This window comes from Pinus tabuliformis, chromosome 8 (genome assembly GCF_031772625.1).
Source record: "Pinus tabuliformis cultivar Carrire ecotype Pingquan chromosome 8, CPIR1, whole genome shotgun sequence".
Taxonomy (NCBI): domain Eukaryota; kingdom Viridiplantae; phylum Streptophyta; class Pinopsida; order Pinales; family Pinaceae; genus Pinus; species Pinus tabuliformis.
In genome coordinates, this window is record NC_142294.1 from 1,022,928,725 (window position 1) to 1,022,947,313 (window position 18,589).

Below are 18,589 nucleotides of genomic sequence, written 5' to 3' on the forward strand. Positions count from 1 at the left end.
GCTCCATGCATGAAAAGTATATGGGAACACTCTCATCAAACGATTACACATTAGACAACACTACTACAGACTGCACTCCCACGTACTGTCGAGTATATTTTTGGAGTCCCCTTAGGTTTCTATCCATCCATAGGTAACCTCATATACCACCTTGTATACCATGATACACTGAACACAACATTTGGGGAGATTGGCTTTCGTACTTTAAGTCCTTGGTTCACCAAGGTGTATATTGTAGTTCATGATTGCTTGGTAAACCATTATGCATAGTTACCCCTTTGCTTTTTCTGTGTTTATTTATAAAATCAATTAATTGGTTGTGAAACACATTCTACCCATGGAACAACTCCTTAGTGAATCTTAGGTTGAGACTAATGGCAACAGTTCCCAATTCCACCAGTCAAGGAAAACCCTCTGATGAGAATCCTGGTCTTTTTCCTTCTTTTGGAAATATTGGTGCTCCTTATATGGAAACGTTCTCTTCCTGGATTCACCATTGGTTTTCCAGTTTGGTTATTTTCGACCCCTATGGTTCCAAAATGTCCAAACCAAGCAACCATTTCTACAAACACAACTAGTATGGAAAAATATTCCAATCAACCTCGTAAAGTTAAATTCCCTTACATGTTATGTAAGGGTGACCACCTTCTTAGAGACTGCCTTGGTATTCCCAAAGTATTAGAAGTGTGGTCCACAGGCTCACATTGACCATTGTTGTCAACTTCTGGAGGTCATGTTGGTGAAAAACCCTCAACTTGTGATAGTAAGGTCCATGGGAAAAAGGGTAAATTCAAATTTCCTTGTAATTTAAGTGAAGGGAATCATCATATTCACCTTTGTCCTTATATGGAAGAAGCCTCAAAAGTGTTGGAAAATGTTACAACTTCTCAGCCACGACTTCCGGCTGGTTACCGGAAGCTTTCTCCCAATCCTCCACTAGTTGATGAAGTGATTGATTAGGATCCATCTCCAATCAATCCCTCTCTCTCTGATTGTGAATCCCATGAGTTTGTTCCTGACAAAACTTCGGTTGAGAAAATAGTTGAATCGATTCCACCTTCATTTGATCATACCTTTCCCGTAGAGAGTGAAGTTCATATCGCTCAGGTTCTTCTCGCTTATTCAGATCCCAAGGAACTGGGGGGAAATCATCCCATTCCCACAGCACAGGGGGGAAATCCTCTCGTTCCCATAGAACAAGGGGGTAGTTATCCCATTCCCATCACACCCCTCCAAATAGTATGGTCACTTCCGTTGATTGGAGTTGACTGATAGGATATCTTCTTCCTCCTTACGTGCCCTTCCAGATCATATTACAAGATTATAATGTGGTTGTACCTAGCATAATCATATATGAAGAGGTGTTTGTTAGTATTCTGTCCTCAACTACTTGGTAAGCTTTAGTTTCTTCACAAATTGTTTCCATTACCCACAATCTATTGGATTTTAATAGAGGAACTAGTTAACTGTTAGGGATCCTTCCTAAGTTTCCTATTACTTTGGGAGGAAAGACTATCTATATTGATGTGATGGTAGTGAAAGGCCCTATGGATTTTAATTTACTCCTTGGGTGTGACTATGTTTATGTCATGGGAGCTCTTGTCTCTTCACTCTTTCATGTGATGTGTTTCCCGCATGAAGGAACTATCGTGACTATTGACTAGCTTCCATTCATTGGTCCTAATTTGGCTTGCAATCAAACAAAATCCCTAAATGGTCCTTATATGCAAGTGGTATATTCCCTGCCACAGGTTAATTATATGGCAGCCTATCTCATTCACGTACCTACTAATGAAGATGGGCCTTTCACTGTCTTCTCAACTTCTTTCGACCTAGATCCAATAGGAGGTATGGTGAATCATTTATTGAGGAGTTTGGAGCCTGATCTACCAATTAGATCCTTTGATATGTATCCCTTCCAGAGCATTTTTCTCCCATCTAATGAGAAACTCTTGGAAGCCATGGCCTCTTGGTGTTCATGATCAAGGTCCTAAGAGCACAATTCATTTCCTTGTGTCAATCTCCTTAAAAAATGAAACAATGTCCTTAGAGCATAGTTCCTTTCTTTTTGTCAAGCTCATTAAAAAATGAACAAGATCCTCGGAGCATAGCTCCTTTTCTTGTGTCAAGCTCCTTACAAAATGAAACAAGATGTCGGAGCAAAGTTCCTTTTCTTGTGTCAAGTTCATTAAAAAAAGAAACAAGCTCTTATGAGGATAGTTATTTTACTATGTCAACCTCATTAAAAAATGAAATAGGTTCCTAGGAGCATAATTCTTTTCCTATTTCAAGCTCATTAAAAGATGAAACAAATCCACTTTTAATTATAGTCTTTGATTATATCTCATAAATTCCTAGTTGAGTCTTTCACTTGATCTCGTAATTGAACCTTCATTCCATCCACCTGTTAGTACCCAGTAGTCTACTTAGGTGCATGAAATGAAGTTTGAGGGGCATGTACCTTGAATTGAGTCATTATGCTGGGGGAATGCAAACCAATTTCAAGCATTGTTTCCCATGTTTCAAGATTATGTAAAATTGAAACCATTCCCATTTTATCCCTCATTATTTCCATTTTTTATCAGCCTATTTTTTACCATATGAGCCTTGGTTTTCTCATTCCATCGTCACCATATGCTTGGCTGATCATACACTTTCACTTGGTTGTTTTACCCTTTCCTGAGGAATCGTTCTGATGAGTGGGATTATTAACCAACCTCTTGACCCTTGCATGTTTTGGGAAATTCCATCATGATCAGAACTAGTTGCTACCCTTCATACCACTCGTTCCTCCAAGAGGAGCCTTATTTCATCTCTTTTTAGACTCCCAAAATATGAAAAGATTGTCAAGAACCTGTCTTTTCTAACCTGTAAAAGTAAATGAAAATACATCTACTCAGCATAAGTTTAACCCTTTTCCAAGCTAATATAGACTAACTACAAAAAAGGAATACCTTAGTCGAACATGGATAAGAGGTTCTCTTGGGTATTGTTTTCTACCTTTAAGGCCTAAGGGACTATCTACGAAAAGGGACATCTAAAGTTTTCTTTTTCGCTTTCAAACTCTCTAAACATGACAAATATGTCGAGTTTTACCTTCACTGGACTCGTTAAAACATCAAACATTGATGGAATTGTTGAACATGACAAGGGCGAACCATTCCTTATCATGGTTTGTTAAATATACTTGGAGGGATTCATCCAAAGGATGAACTTACAGATCAAGCATATGTTATCCTCCTCAAGCTTGTTAAAAAATAAAGAGGTACTGACTAGTATGGTTAGGTAAATTTGGAAAACAAGGGATTCCATTTTGCCAATGGTAGCGAGTCTCTCTTGAACACGACACTCTTCCACTTCATCTCCATGGTTGTTTGGTTGGGTAATTTTTTTTCTTTTAGTTATCATACCGTTTTTAGAATGTCCATCTCTGTTTTGAGTTAATGTTGCCAACTCCATTTAGTATCGCCAGTGTGTTGAAGATAAGTCATTCAGTTGATCTCTACTACAATACTCTTAAGCCTTCATTTCATGTCTGCCTTTCCTGATCCAGTTCCATATCAACATCGTTCTGATCATTCTATCTCAATCATCATACCCATTGCGAGTTGTTGATGGGGGATACATCAAGGCCTTCCTATGTTAGGTCGCTTCCTATCGGCATCAACACATCACCCAGGAATTTGACTTAGAAACAACCCTTGGTACCCTGGTTCTTGCATACATCAATGTCAAGTTTCCTCACTCTCGACGACAGGTTTACATCAATGGCCTTTGACCGAAATATTTTGTTTGATGTTCTACATCAACTCATTTATTCACACAATACAGATTGTACTATGGTACCTTGAGAGCCATTAACATCATTGGTGGTTTCTTTCACCTCTGTTAACGACTTACGTCATTGGCTAGTAATCGGATGGTGTCTACCATGTTTGAATCCAGCTCATTGATTCACATGGTTAGACTCATACTTTGATTGTTCGTGTGAATGAGATACAAGACCCAAAATCTAGTTTCATACATCCTAGCTGTGATTTTAGGATTATACATAGATCATAATGTATGATGGTCATGATCATATTGACATTCATCCAGTCATGGGTTCACCAGTTGCATCTATGGACACGACAATTGATCATTGTACATGTTATGTTAGCTTATGAGTTGAGTATGGGTATGCCTTCCTCAGCATACAAAGATGTCATGTTGTAAATGTATTGTAGCATATGAAGCTCGCTGGTTGTCCTTGATCCCTACTTGTCACAAGATAAAGCACTGAGTCATCATTCATCATCCCTGACTTTTCACTTTAGGGGGCATTATGTTATAGGCCATTTTGTCACATCTAATTAGTGAGCCTCCTAATGGGATCAATCAAAATCTTATTCCCCCTTGTCACCATTTTTTACGAATCCCTAAGCATGTATCATTCATTTCCTATAGTTTGAGCCCTAAACTACTTCATCTTACCCAGTTTAAGGACCAACACTCCCTATAAACCTACTGAGGTGCGTTCACCAACAAGTTTCTCCATTGTGGCCTACGTTGGTCACCAACAAGTTGCTCCCCTTTACATTTGCGTTGGTTCTAGAAATCCGGGAGAATGATTGAGATTTTGGAAGCTTCACCTTCCAAGAGTTTCGAGAAGTTGTTAGAAGTACTTACCTTGGATAAAACATTCAGATCCTATCCATCCCTACATTGGAGTTTTCACCACTTATCCTTTGATACTATCCCTCCACATCAAAGGTGGATTTGTTACCCTAGAATGGTAATTGGATAAGAAATCCTAACTTATCTTGCTTCTCAATATATTTCCAACCTTCTATGAGGTTGGGGGTTGGCTTTTGGAGAATAATTCTTCCCTTATTCTGCTGTAGTGAGTGGTCATCATTCCATGCAATTAGGGTGATTGGAGGTGAATATTGTGACAAGGAAAGGACAAGTTAACAACTTGGAGGATCTCTTATACAATATCAACTGCTACTTATGGTTGTAATCTCCTTCCATTTATAGTAATGCAACAAATTCACTATTTCCCTATATGTGTATTGTTTCACTTATTCAATACCATGTTGATCTACTGAATGAATTAGTTAGATGATATTGCATACATCTCGTATTTTTTTGGCTTGTGTTATCTGATTATGCAGGTCCTAATTTTGGAAATTAGAGATGGGATTGGAGCTTCCAAGTTTAACGAGGAGTGAAGCATGCGAAGGATTCGAGTTAGGCCTCACTCTATCATCTATTTACTTTAAGGAAAATCATTGTGTTCCTTGCCTCTCAGTTGTTCTAGGTTAGACACCAAACTAGGGGAGATATTTTTGTCCACAATTGTAAATCTCATATAACAAGCACAACTTGGAAATATGATCCCCAACAACTAAATTAGACTCGACGTAAATGATCCTCTCTAGGCAGGATGGCAATATATCGACCAAGTAAGTGCAAGCATAGTTGAATGGCTGATCCAATGCCTCCCTAATGGATTAATATCTATTATTCTTGACAATATTCTCATCAATGTGATATAATTTGAAGTGAAAATATGGAAAACTCGCCTAAAGTGTAGCCTTAATATCATGTTGGCATTGGGAGACAAGGAAATTGAAGACCACATTCTCGACACAAGCATTATGTTGGAGAATCAAAAAATTCCAGTGACCAATCCTTTCAGAAAAAAAGCATCCAATGCCATTGCTATATGCACGGCCATAGTATCACAAAGATTTGCATCATAATTTTCTTTCTCTTTCTTTGGGTAGTAAGTTGATTCCATGACACAGGTGTGGAGATGATACATTCTTTACCATTTCTAAAATCCAAAGCTTCTTAGAAAATCGAAAGGGTCAACGATCATCGTCGTATATGGAGCCGGTCCAGGAGCACGCTGGGAATCTTTGTTAAACCAGAACTATCTCTGGCATCATTATTAGCTTAAAAGCTAACCTTCTCATCCTGTACGACTCTGGTGGCCATAAGATAGTACTTCTCAGCTGTATCAAAACTAGAATCCTTGCAAATAGAAAGAAAGAAGACACACTCTTTCTTGGAAACATGTTTTCCTTTAAAGCTTCTGGAGGCTTCGATCGACAAGCTTTGGATATGTGTCTCAACTATATATAGATATTGTGGGTAGACATGCTTTGCTATACTTGAGAAAAACCGCAGACTTAGTCAACCTCAAGAATTAGATGTGGTTGAGGGTAGAAAACCAAAATTTAGGATTCAACATGTCAAATATATTCAGGTTTCAAGCACTAAATACTAAATATATTTTGACAAACCAGACAAGAAGACAAAGATCCAAATCATAAACTACATCTGAACCTGCTGGCTTGGCATTGATATGAATGTGGGAGGACAATAACAAGTACTAAATAGGAGAAGAGGGAGGAATTCTAGGACAAATGCAAATTGCACATCAACCTAGGTATTCACGGAAAAGGGTATCCACAACACTACATATTGGAACAATTTATGGCTCAAAGCCAACACATCTAAAACTTTTATAGAACCCTAATTTCCATTGAGTCGTAACCTATCTCTAATACCACTGATATGGATCTTGTGGGGGGATCAATATCTAAGCAATTTCCACACCAGGAAGCATGATAAGAAACCCACACAATAAACCAATCCAAAAATTAAATCATAAAACTAAATTTTTTTATTACAACAAAATGATGATTACAACTACATTGTGTTGGAAAATCTGTCCTCTTGCAAAGTGAGGCTCATTATTTAGAGCCTTTTTTTAGTTACATTACCATGGGTGGGAAAATACCATGGGTGGATAATACCATCGGTGGGAAAATACCATGGTTGGATAATACCGTGGGTGAGTTATTTATGGCCTTTAGTTACATTACCATGGGTAATTTTTCATTTGGATCACCTCCACATGACTAGTGTGCTCCATTGAAATTATATTTTGTAGGAGCAACTTTAGATGATTGACAATGAATTTTGAAATAATATTATATATCAGATTGCATAAAGAAATTGGTCTAAAGCTACCTAGAACTTGAGTTTTATCAGTCTTGGGCACTAGTTTTAATAGCCTGGCATTTGAAGCTTGGAAATAAAGAGCATGTACTGTGATATTATTCCACCAAGTCATGGTCTTCTTCACTATGGAGGTTCCAACAAGATTGGAAAAACCAGTGATGAACCTGTCTGGACCTAATGCTTTGTTTTTTTGGCATGAACATTACTGGTTCTTCGAATTTGACATAGGATACCTCTCACATTAAGGAAACATTATGATATTGTTGAACAAATATTTGGATGTTTCATAATATTTTAAATTAGACTCCATCAACTTTGATTTGGTTCAGCTAAAAGTGATCCACAATATCTAACCAATTCTTTCTCCATATCTTTATGATATGTCATTTTTCACCCTACTTAATCTTTGAGTGAAAATACCTTGTTATAATGTATGTGTTTAATCATCAATTTATTAAAAAACTTTGTGTTCTTCCCCCATTTTCAAATCGAGTGGGCTATTGACTTTTTACTCCACAAAAATCGTTTTGTTGCCTTCCGTCCTTTGTTTTTGTGAGAATTTCTCCTTCTTTTGCAACCAACTTCTTAGTTTTTCCCTCCATAATTATTTTTCATTGAACCTCTTTCATTTATACCTAAAACTCTTGTTTTTCTTGGAAAATATTTCAAAAATCTTCTTTCTTCCATTTTTTATTTTTTGACATAAAAATATTAAATTTTGGTGAAACTTGGCCATATTGTAGGGCCATTAGACTTGAATCTCTTCCCACCATGCCTTTTCCTTATCAAGGAAGAATGGATCCTTAAGCCAAAAAATCTCAAATATGAAAGGCCTATTTTTATGGGAAATTTTCATGTCTATTTCTAAATAGATTGGCTAGTCATCTGGACTTGTACAAGGAAGAATATACTCTTCAAAGAATACACCCACTTATAAGAGATATTTTGAGACTAAAAATTTATCCAAGCATAAGGTTATTTGGTTCTCATTGTCATGACAATTATTCTAGGTGAATACTCTATTGAGTATTTCCAGGTCAACCAACTTGATTTGTTACATGGATTGTTGAACTATTGGGAGTCTATATCCAAGCGATGAATACCTCACTTTTTTTCCTTTAGTGATGTGACCAAGTTGAAGACTTTTCCTAGAACCCATAACTTATCTTGGTGAACTCTATAATGCTAGCCAAGTTTCTAAGAAATATTTCCTTTCTGTTCATCATATTGGGTCCATAAACTATTGTCATGCGTCTCATTTATTTTGATCCTAGGGAGTGGAATCTACCAGATATTATCCTTGGTTTAGCCATCCAATTTGTAAATTATATTTTGTTTGGATTGCATAAGATAGTTAATCCCCATGATTTCCCTTAGACATCTAGTATTATGGTTTGACGTCCTCTCCAACAATAGGAGGATAATAAGATAACTTTATCATGTTTATTTGTTTATCCTTCATGTGATTTATGAATTCTGAACTCCCCCTGTTCAGGTATAAGATAGCTTTACTATTATACTCCCGCTTTCAGGTGCATGAGAGTACCATCTTCATTTGTCAATTGTTGGCTTCAATAGGTGAGATTGAATTATTTTGTAAAACTTATGCAATTATTTGACTCTTGACGACCATTCCCATGGATCAATCCATGCATAACTGATCTTTAATCTAGCTGGTTGGTATTGTTTGCAACATTTCTCTGATGAGTAATTCTACTTGCCACAATGGTGACAAGGATGGAAATCAAAATAGTGATCTTCCATGTGACCTTTTCTTTGACAATGTTTGCATGTCGGTTTGTCTTTAACTTTCTCATTTCTTGTCGATGTTACTTGATCAAAAAATCCTGCACTAATGAACTTGATCGGCTTAGAATAATCTGGGATATGCAAGTTATTGTCATCTTTGTCATATCCTAATCCTCATCGATTTTTGTTACTTTGGAGTTCTTCCCATGTCTTGATGATTGGGTTGGAAGAAGCAAGTTCAATTTGATCATGGACAACTTCTACACTTGAAGTTGTTTGGATGAGTTACTTGGAATCAACAACTTTGTCTTCATCTCTATGGTTGAATGACTTGGAAGCATCACTCTTCTATTGCAAATCATTGATTTGTAGTTGCGACTCTAGTTGAAGAAACTAAATTGTCTCATGTGCTTGATGTAAATTCATTGAAATATCAACAACAGCTTCTTTGCTGATTTGCACCATGTCTTCAGTGGTTGAGAGGATCAAATTGTTAAGAATATGTAACAACTGAATTCTTTTCACCATGTGAACTTGCTAGAACTCAAGCTTTCTTGCTTTTAATACTTTCTAGATTTCTATATATCGCTTTCTTGAATGCTTTATCTTGCTTTCTTGAAGTCACGCTCGCTTGATTTAGTTTATCACGATCACTTGATTTGGAATTTGCTTGTTCTCTTGCTTGGTTAAACTTATTTGCTTTGATTCATGCTCACTTTAATAATTGAATACTAGAACTCATGCTTGCTTGTTGGAGATATGAACAAGAAAAATTGTTGTTTGAATATCACTTTTGCTTTCTTTAGAGTTGAAATTTCTCGCTTGATGTTGTGCACTTGTTTACTTACACTTTTCACTTTCTTGAACTCGCTCACTTGATTGATCAAAAGAAGGGTGTCAAATATTATCGAAAATGCACCCAAGCGAAATGCTTACAATGATTTGAATGACTCAGTTAAAAACAATGGACTTACCTGGTTTAATTGATTCCCTATCAATTCAAACCATGGGTGTCAGGTTCAACTGAGAATTCACCGTTACAATTCAACTCAATTTTACATTGATTACAAGCTAACTTACAAATTATGATTTGCATGTTACAATTTTGTATTGAGCTTATTCTTTAAAAAAATGGTAAAGGTGCATTTTCCAAAAACTTGCTTTTGAATTGATGCAAATGTTGTTGATGTAGTTGATTGTTGATGTAGATGACAACTTCATTAACTTGATTGGATGTTGATGTAGAATCATCTTTGAATGCTAATGTTCACAACTTGATTATGTGTTGTAGCTTCTTGATTGATTGTAAGTTTCTTGATTACATAAGATGGAAGATAATTTATTATGTGCATGAATTTTTTTAATTTGTTGTGTACTCCATCTATACCATATTGCAAGGATAGTGTCAAAAATAGACACAAAAAATAAGCAACATGAAGAATCATGTGCCATCACAAACATACTCATGGTGTACCTAGGATCACCTTATTCAATTTCGGGCAAATCTAGGACACAATCACCACCAAAAATATATGTTTTTATTAAATATGGAAGTACATCAACCTTCACCTTCTCAAGCAATGATAATTCCAAGCTTGCAACCCCTTAAAACAACTTGTATTCAAAATTTAATTTACACTGACTCTGTTATCCTCCACAATATCCCAAGGCTGAGAAAGGAGATCAAATGAGGTAACCTCAAACCACTTGGGTTCAACAGCCAGCCCTGCTAAACTAGAGAGTGATCTCTCTATGATTCACAACCAATGATGACAGGAATGGGAAAAGATGTTAGGCTAGATATGTTAGGCTTGGGTAGGTTTTTGAGTTTATGGTTTTGGTGCTCAATAACAGATGAAAACGAGGTAGCTAGGTCAAAGGATCAAATGGTTACAACAACAAAGATAAAGAGGAGTAAGGCAACAATGCTTTTTTGATGGTTTTAGGGTTTGTCATTGTAGTGTAGTGTTTGAAAGAGAAAAATATCTTAATGAGCATGTGCAACATGAATTCATTAAGTAAGAAGGAAAATTACACAAATGATATTCCCATCAAAACAGAGCTTTATGCAAAGAATTCAGATTATAACCTTTAAGGAAAATCATTGAAGAAATAAGATATGGAAATGAGAGATGTATATCATTCATAAAAAAATATAACAGATAAAATACTTCACCACAAACTCATTGCACATGAATTTCTAGATAATAGCTGCAAACTGCTCCTTTGATTTCCTGAATAAAGAGTTGAAGTACAAGCTACAAGCGTTCTCATCTCTAATGTCCAACCTTGTGTTTGACTAAAAAAAACATTCATATAGACCAAGACACCATTTTCCCACTGTCATGGGTCGAATCCCTCAATGTAGCATCAGTTACATGAAAAGCTCAACCAAAAACCTAAAGACTAGGGAGGTTCAAACAAACCCTCCATTTACAAAACTGATACATTTGACCTCAAATAAAGTTTTAAGAGCATGAATATAAGTCAAAATTATTCTACCAAAGCCTATTTACATATAATTACATCATTAAGACATCAAAATATAAAAATTACATCATTAGGTCGAAATCTGTTGAAAAAATGATGAAGAAAATCTCCCACAGGGATATGTACGTCACCTAGATTGCAAGAGGCCTTTGGTTGCCTTCTTGTGCTCCAAAATATGAGCTTAATAGCTCATTGGAAATATATTGATCTCTCATTGTCATTTGACTCATAAAGAAATTGATTTAGATGCTCCATCAGGGAGAAAATTTGATTTTACCAAGACTACTCCATTATGCACAACACCTATTCAAAAACAGTGGCAGAAAGTGACTTTGTGACCCCTTTTTTGACATTTTATCTCAATCTGTCTACCAAAAAGTTTGAAAAAGTGGATATATGAGATTATTAGGCAATTATCTATCCAATTGTGGTGAGTTTTTGGCAAAAGGATCACTGAGGAAAAAGCGTAGAACCTAGGTGTTGAGCTTATAGTTGTTTCTGAGTCTCAAAACAGGCTAAAAAGTACCAAAAATTCCAAAATGACAAAAAATTCTCAAAATTTATTCAAAATTGCCCAGTGAAGTCATCATATGATATTTCATGCCATGAGAGAGGCCTCAGTAAGTAGATCAAGCTTGTCTTTGTCCTTTTGGTTAATTAGGTTTTCCTTGAGCTTTTTCTTCAATTGCTTGATTTTGACGTGGGATACCATGTTCTTTGTGTAGTAATGCATGGCCATGTGTATTTGAAATTTATTGTATCTCATTCCTTCTTTAGGAGCTTCTCTAAGTGTCCATTGACCCTGTCAAGCCAATATAATGTGTCTACATTGATCTCTTTAGCAATTAAGTCATTCACAGTGATTTGACCTCTAGGTGGAGAAATTTCTTTTCGTAGCACAAGGGACATCTTGAGACCTCTTGTTCTTGGTTTAACTGGTGTGATTTGTTCTTATTTATCCTCTAAATCATCCAAATGAACCACTACTTTTCCTTTTACATCCTCCTTCTTCAAAATTTCTATGTGCTTGTTTTGGAGCATTTGGTTTACATTCAGTTGCATGTTTTCTTGTTGTAAGCATGCTATCAAAGAATTTTCGTCTGTCAACCTATGTTCCAACCTTTTTATCTGCACTTCCTTGTCCATTATTATTTTCTTGCAACTTTTTTCTCATGATCTTTCTCCATATCTGTCACATTGGTGCCTGAATGAGTGAATTCCTCATGCTGTGGGGATGCTCTTTGTTCACATATTGTAGGCTTGGCCCTTTCAACAATCTCTATATAAAACACAAGCCTTTTGCCTCTGGAATAAGTCGTAGTTACTTCTGCCCTAAAAATCCTCTTGGTAGGTCTTCTTGAAGAAGCTACCTCTTGTTGTGCTAGCGATTTTAGAGGTGTTGATTCACTACTAGATGTAGCTGGAGAAGCTAGGGGAAAAGCTGAATTTGCAAAGCCATCAAGACAAATTTACCCATGCCAATTGATGACAAAATAGAATTTTCACCAAGCCATGATGAAATATAATAGTATGATGATTTTCTCCCATATTTTTTACCTTCTCGGTCATTTTTGTTAGGCTTTTGTAAATATAGTAAGGCAAGTTAAGTAGCTTCACACCAGTGAAATGCATCAAAAGCCTCATGTGGTACTGATACAACCTTGAATACCTACACTCACATGTAAAATATTTCATGATGAATCTCATGAGAGGGGCATATTTGTCCAACAAATGTTTGAATGGAAAAACGTGTTTTGGAGCTATCTTATATGGTGGTTTCAAGTACATCTTATAACTTTGAAGGTCAATGTCTCTTTTCTTAAACCAATTTTCTCCAATGTTTAGAATCCCTGTGGCTGTAGAGATGACTTCTCTTAAAATAGTGAACTCAATTCCTACTATAGTCACCTTATCCCTCCTCAACTTGGTGGAAAAATCACTGGTTAGTTTTTCATGAAACCTAAGTTTCTCAATTCTCTGGCAAAAGGCAAGACAACCTACATCTTCAAATGACTTTTTGATGGAACGTGATGATATGATATCTTAGGTTGAGGTAGGCTCATATCTGATGAGCTTCCATCCTTTATGCCTCCTTTTTTCATATGATTTAGAATCCATGTCAAAACCTAGCTCTATGGGGAGAAATTAGGGTTTTACTTGTAGGAAAACATGGAATTCATATAGCTTGAGGAAATTAAGGGAAATGAAAGGGATAGGGAGCTTATAAATGCTTGGGAAATTTTGGGAGGATAGTGAGGGATTTTAGGGAGCTAAGGAAGGTGGAATTTCAAAATTGGGGTGAGGGAAAGGGCTTTAAAGAGGGATAAAATAGTCCTAGCCTAGGAAAGTATACTCTAGGCTAGGGTTTATGTAAAAATGATGAAATTTAGGGATGGGTTTGATAGGGGTTGTTTGGGAATGTGTAATTATGGTAGGAGGAGGTGTATAATCATTAGGATACAAGTTTTTCTAATAGTTCTACCATGGAAATCATGAAATCATGACAACTGTCTTCAAAATCCTAGGAGAGGGAAATGAAACTTAGCAACACAACTAAGAAATAATTGAGAAAATAAGATGCCACCAACCTCGATTTAATGTGACACAACCTGAATTTGATGAAAGAAATGACTACAAAGAAGTTTGCAACCCTTTGATGAAAAACACAACAGTCTAAGGAAATGTGCAGCGCAACTGAGGATAAGTGCAATGCTGAAAAGAAACTCAGCTTTGGGTATGAAAAGACTGATCTTTAGTTGGCAAATGTGATTTTTCTTGGTAGAGTAATGTCTTGTAAAATTAAATGAGTAAATGGAGAGTGAGTTTTACTCCTTTATAGCTTGTGGAAATCGATTTTTGCTTACATATGGTAGTGGACCCACCATCATTTTTCATAACTTGACTTTGATGTATCTTTACAATGCAGCTTCATAACTTTATGAAATTATTACATTATGAATGAGATAAAAAACATTCTTTAAAACCTTTTATTAACAACTTGACTTTCACTACTCCTTTATAAAATGATTTTAATGGTGACATGACTAATTTTCAGGAAATTAACCCTATGACCTAGTGGTGACCCAACATGGACTTATGAGATGAATTATGACCATGATGACCATGACACTCTTTCAAAAAGGAATGACCTGATCATGCTGATGTCCATTGACCATGAAGGGTGAAAGGGGTAATAATAAACCTATAAAACTAACCAGTGACCAAATTTTTATTGAAAACCTATTTGAAACCATAAAAATTTGACCTAAGATCCTAACAAAAACTTTAAAAGAGCATAATTTGATCACTGGTGATTGACAGGACTGACAGACACAAACATTAGATCCAACTAGGGACATCGGATCCTTAGGAGGTGTCAAGAACACCATAGACTAGGTAGCCTTATCCATTGGGCATGGAGTCAAAACACAAAGACCAAACTCAAAACTAAAAACTGACTGACTAACTGAGTTCGACAAACAATACAAAAAACAAATTGAATCTTTCAAACCAACAACTAGTCAAAGAAGCCTTATGCCCTTCTCCTCGGGCTTCAAGCTCCCATGATAACCACTTCACACTCTGGTAGGAAAGTAAATTGGTATATGCAATGATAATGAAAATTTCTAGAAATTTCTCAAGTAAGGTAGTGCTTGAGAAGCATACCATTGATTGTTGCTCCTGAATAATCTTGTCCATTCATTCCTTCTAGCAGATAAGCATTCTTGCCTCTCATAGTTGAGATTCTGAATGGTCCTTTCCATAGATTTTTAAACTTACGGTGCTTGCCCTTTTCTTCATTCTGTGCATCCCAACGAAGAACTACATCACCCATGTTGAAATTATCTTCTTTAGTCTTGCGGTCATAAATCTTCTTTATTCTTTCTTGAAGTTAGGAAGTATTCTGTAGTACTTCCTCCCTGGTTTTCTATAGGTGAATCATCTGATTTATTCTTCACTACACATCATTTGGTTCATTGTCCACTTCTTGCAAAATCTTCATGACCCAGACAACAAGAGATGAAGGAAAGATAGTATCAACCCCGTACACCAACTAAAAAGGAAACATGCCTATGGATTTCTTACTACTTACTCTGTCCGCCCATAAAGCATTGATGAGCTTCTTATGCCATTTTTTCTTGTTGACCTCCAAAAAATTATTGATTATGTTTATCAATGATTTATTGAAAGATTAAGCTAGCTCATTCCCTTGTGGGTAATAATCAGTTGAATGCCCCAATATGATATGATACTTTTTGTAGAATTCCACCATCTTTGTTTACTTAAAAGAATCAACATTATTAGTGATTATCTTCTACAGACCTCCAAATCTTGACAAAATATTAGATTCCATAAAATGAATAACTACAGAATCAATAGTTTTCCTGGTTGGTATCCCTTCAATCCATTTCATAAAGTCATTCATTGCGGTTAGGATCCATTTCTGTTGGGCTGACGGTGAAGGATGGATCTCCCCAACAAAATCAAGACCCCACTGCTGGAATGGAGCCAAGACCGAAACGGGCTACAATGGCAATGGTAAAAGTTTTCTTTTACCCTGAAAATTATGACATCCATGACAACTCATCATAGTTTTATACACATCAACGAAAATATTCAGCCAATAAAAAGGAGTCCTCAAAATTTTGTTGGTTGTAGTTTTCCAGAAGAGGTGGCGACTACAATCTCCTTTGTGGAAGTCACTCATCACATCTTTTGCTTTAGTTTCGACAAGACAATTCAACAATACACCATCTGGATCCTTAAAAAATAAGATACCATCAAGAACACAGTATTTTGAAGCTTTCAATTTTAATGATCTACTCCTACTTCTTGGAACTTCCGATGGAGGATTTAAATACTGCAATACGTAGACTATGTCAGAGTACCAAGGAGATGAAGTAAACATTTATAATACCTGTACTTGTGAGTCTTCCACTTCTTCTCCAGAGAGGGCTGCAATCAGATTGATATTCAATGCATGCAAGTTAGATTCGGCCATGAGCTTTGCCAAACCTTGCCCCTTGATCAACTTTGTCGGGTTTATCTCCAAAACATATTCTAGCATTGCTGCCATCCATTTCCCACCTACCTTATGGACATGTTTGCATAAGAAATTCCTTCAGTGCTGCTGTTGGAACAAAAGCTAGAATGTGTGAATACAGAATGTAAACCCAAAAGTCCTTAAGAGATTTCACCAAGGCTAAAGCTTGTTCTCAATAATGTTGTAATTTAGTGCTACATCTCTTATAGTTCGAGTGAAAAAATCTATGAGATGTTCATTTTTATGGTCCCTCTTTTGCATTATGACAATAACTAAAGTATGCTCGGAAGCGAATGTAAATATAGCAAAATCTGAAGTATAATCAAGACTAATCAAAGTAGGGGCAGTAGAGAATGAATATTTAGCCGCATTGAATGATTTCTTAGAATCTTAAAACCATCTTACCTCATTGCCTTTCTTCATCATATTAGTTATCTCTCTCAAATGTTCAACATAGTTGGGGATGAACCTCTTTTGTTTCTTGGAAAATATAATTTTTGGATTGCTTCAACTCTTGTAGGGTCAATACAAATACCATCTTTAGAAATAATGTGCCCCAACAGTTTGCCTCCTTCCATGGCAAACAATCGCCTTTTTGGATTCAACAAAATGCTAAATTTTCTGTATCTCTTAAAAACAATTCTTAGATAGTGTAAGTGTTCTTCATTAGATTTGGAAAAAATTGTGAGATCATCCAAATAAATAACTTGAAAAGGTTCATTGGTAAAAGCAATGTCCATTATTCACTGAAAAGTGGCCCCTTCATTCTTCAATCCAAACGACATCTTAGCGTACATAAAAGTACCCCATGGTATCGTAAAGGTTATTTTCAATTGATCATATTCATGCACCAAAATTTGGTTTTAGCCCGAGTATCCATCAAGAAGTGACATCCTCAAAGACCCAACTATCCTCTGCAAAATATGGTCCATCTTTGGAAGAGGATAATTTTCCTTTAAGGACACTTTGTTCAAGTTCTTGAAATCAATACAAAGACGAATCTCCCCCGTCTTCTTCCTTACTGGCATGAGATTTGACATCCATTCAGAAAAATGAATAGGAAATATGATACCAAATTTGTAACATCTATTTACCTCTTTCTCAATGGATGACGACAATTTGGGTTTAATCCTCCTCAACTTCTAGTGGGATGGCTTCTGATCAGGCTTGACTGGTATAGTATGCTGGATGATGTTCTTGTCATAAACTTTTAGATTTGAAGAGTCCCGAGAAAATACATTAGAAAATTCTGTCATCAAAGAAATGCACTTAATTTTCACCTCAGGGGGTAAAGACTTCGACAATTTGACCATCTTAGGCTTGTTAGTTGTACCAATGTTTATATCTTCAACACCTTTTCTTATGGGGACCATTGTGGGCTTCTTGGCAACATCATCATGATCAAATAACTCTTCCAAAGGCTTGAGACCTCATGGAATGTTATTTTCTTTCAACTACAACACTTCAACCTCAGTTGCCTCAATTTCCTGATAATTCTCATCACATGTATCATCAATATGTGAATTCAGGAATTCATCCTCCATCTGCAAAAAATTATTAATATGCTTATCATCCCAAAATACTTGCTAATATCTCAGATTTTCAAGGACAACTAGACGATGCTTAACATGAACTGAATACTTCTTATTAGAGTGGATGGGGATCTTAAACATACTTGCTGCAATGGCGAGGGAATCAACCATAAAATTCTGATTTTTAGGATTCAAAGACAAAGTATATTCTAATATTTTTTTGAGAATATCAAGGACAACATTTCGATAAGATCACATCCTTGGATTCTTAGCCTTGTGCTCTCCTTTTACCTATTTAATCACCAACTCGGAGTCACCATAAACTGAAATTTTCTTTGTTCCCAACTTTTTGAGAATTTTAAGGCCAACAATCAATGCTTCGTACTCTGCCTCATTATTTGAGCAATCAAAATCCAACTTATATGAACTTAATATTACATTGCGAGGGACTTTACCTGATTGATTCAAAGGACCATGAATCCACATGTCAATCCCAACTCCTTCCTTTCCCAATGCACCATCAAACTCCATGGTCCAAAGACCATCTTATTCATCTAGAAACTGAAATTTGGAGGGATGATCTATCTAACTTTTTGCAGGATGACTCGTCTCAACAATTTTTGTTTTTTTCACTGATTCAATAATATTTTCAGGTGAACTTTCTAGCTGCAAACATTTTTCATCCTTTTTCTCTTTTTCTGCAATCAAATCTTCCTGTACACTACTTATAACTTCGGAAACTTCTGAAATCTCTACA

At 36.1% G+C, this 18,589-nt stretch overlaps 1 pseudogene; it reads right to left on the reverse strand.

Moving 5' to 3' along the window:
• Positions 1–18,363, reverse strand: part of LOC149238864 (putative galacturonosyltransferase-like 4) — a 44,920-nt pseudogene extending 26,557 nt beyond the window's left edge.
• Positions 18,364–18,589: the final 226 nt, after the last annotated feature.